Below are 2,689 nucleotides of genomic sequence, written 5' to 3'. Positions count from 1 at the left end.
TTTTAAAACTCTTCTCCTTGGGTTCTGAGGCCAGAAGAAAAGTACAGAATGGCCAAGGAGAGTACAGAATGGGATGTTCAGTGGTTCAGTTGAGAAATAATGAAGTTCTAAACTGAGTTTATAAAATTAAATTTATTACTAAATGAGCCTTTCTGAGGCCAGCCTTGACATGTAACTCCCCTGTTAGAATACTTTCTTTTGCATCTTACCCATTAACGAATAAATGCAAACAACATTTCCTTCATTTAACTTCTCTTATGCAGAGGAGAAGGTTTATATTTACGGTTTCTTCCTGCTATGTTTTACACACCTTTTCTAAGGGACATCACTCATACCCTAACCTACACCTGCCAACATGTCTTTCTGGTCTTAGGTGGTTTACATTGTCTGGATGGGTATGCACGTGTGTTACATGTGTGTCCTTCATAACACAAACTGCTCTCATATGGCTTTAATTTTACCTCGTTTGGAGATCTTTGGTTTCCCACAGTTGAAACCTTGTACTGTCTCCTTTGAGCACCAATAGCACTTGATCTGTACTTCTATTGTTGCACTTAACCTCCCACTCTCCCTTGCTGTATATTTATAAACCTTCTAAAAACCTTTTCATTTTACTCCAAGGTCTATGCTAGGGTCACTTTGGTATTCACTCATGAAGTAGTCAATGCTTTTAAGCAAGGCTGTGGTCGAGTCAATTGCCGCAGTATTTCTGCTGTAGTCACAGATCAGCAGGTACATGAGTGACCAACAGAGGCCACTCTTGTAACTATCTGTAGCAGCACACTTCTGTAGAAAACTTACGGGAAATTAGAAGGCTTATATCATAGGAACAATTAGTATTTCTTTTGCATTACTTATATTAAATACAGAAGTGACAGTCAGGGCATGTTACAGAAACTATGTGAATGATTTTAGGTTTCCCAACCTTTGAGAAAGTAATGCAATTCATTCTTCAGGTGTACTGGCAAGTGGGTGGCAATTTTCTGAAAGATATTTCAGAATAAAGTTGAAGAGAAACACTGACTAATTAAGACTTTGAATAATGGACATAGAATTGTGAATATTAAAAATGGTTCAATACTACGTTGTTATTGTTCAGTTACCCAGTCATGTCCGACTCTTTGCAACCCCATGGACTGCAGCACACCAGGCCTCCTTGTCCCTCACCATCTCCCGAAGTTTGCCCAAGGTCATGTCCATTGCATTGGTGATGCCACCCAGCCATCTCATCCTCTGACGCCCTCTTCTCCTTCTGCCCTCAATCTTCCCCAGCATCAGGAACTTTTCTAATGAGCCATCTGTTCACATCAGATGACCAAAATACTGGATGGAGCTTCAGCTAGAGCATCAGTCCTTCCACTGAGTATTCAGGGTTGATTTCCCTTAGGATTGACTGGTTTGATCTCCTTGCTGTCCAAGGGGCTCTCAGGAGTATTCTCCAGCATCACAGTTCAAAGGCATCAATTCCCTGGCGTTCTGCCTTCTTAAGGTTCAGCTCTTACAACCTTACGTGACCCCTGCTATACTTTATGTTTACTAAGAAGTATTTTTAAAGCTGAATCAGATACAGGTAATTTTTATTTAGTAAAAATTTAGAAACTGATTGTAATGTAAGAGTTGGTCCCCTTAAGTAAATTTAATGATTTTTGGCAAAATATAACTTCATAATGTAAATAATTATATCTTATTCAACTGTAGTATTTAAATATCATTGAGGGCAACAACAACAACATACCACTAAATACCATTATATTATAATGTAACAAATTATAATATATATTAATGCCAGTGAGAATTTCTTTTTAGCAACAAATACTAAATGAAATTTTTAAAAGTTACTTATAATTGTATCAAATCACTAAGTAGCTATAAATTTAATGAAACATGTGTAAGACCTTTAGTGTAAAAAAATATATACAAAAAACAAATGCTGAACAAAGTTTGATTCAATCATTGATTGAAAGGTACATATCGTTTTCATGTATTGGAAAACTTAATGTTTTAAAGATGCTGATACCCTCCAAATTGGTCTACAAATTCAATGCAATCCCTATTAAAGTTCCAGTGTGTTTTTCTGTGAAAGTCTATCAGCAGAATTGAAAATTTATATGAAAAAGCAAAAAATCCAGAATACTCGAGAAAATCTTGAATGCATGCAGAAGCAATGACATGGAGGAAATACATTACCCAATCTCAGGACTAATTTTATAACTACTCTAAAGTCAGAGTGACTTTGGCATAAGGATACACAAATCAAAATGAATGGAGTGTCCAGAAATGAATTCCTACATGTATGGTTCCTGATGTATGACATAGGCACCACTGCAGTTCACTGGGGAAAGGTTGATATTTTCTGTAAGTGGCTCCTTGTCAAACTGAAATCCATTTGAAAACATACTAAACCCTACCTTACACAATACACAAAAATTAATTTGAGATAGATTCATAGATACATAAGTGGAAAGTATAACAATAAACTTTCTAGAAGAAAATCTAATACAGTATCTTCATGACTTTGGGGTAGACAAACATTTCTTAAGAACATGGCACAATAAATGTTAAACCTAAAATGATAAATTAATAAATTGAATTTCATTAAAAGTAAGACCTTCTTGTCAAAAGATGGCATCAAGAGAATGAAAAGGCAAAGCACAAAGACAGTCTCTTCAATAAATTGTGCTGGAAAAGG

The sequence above is a fragment of the Bos grunniens genome, chromosome 14, assembly GCF_055505025.1.
Source record: "Bos grunniens cultivar Pamir isolate PY7600 chromosome 14, Bosgru_T2T1.0, whole genome shotgun sequence".
In the NCBI taxonomy this organism is placed as follows: domain Eukaryota; kingdom Metazoa; phylum Chordata; class Mammalia; order Artiodactyla; family Bovidae; genus Bos; species Bos grunniens.
The sequence above is the reverse complement of the archived record's forward strand: the minus strand, read 5'-3'. Positions refer to the sequence as shown.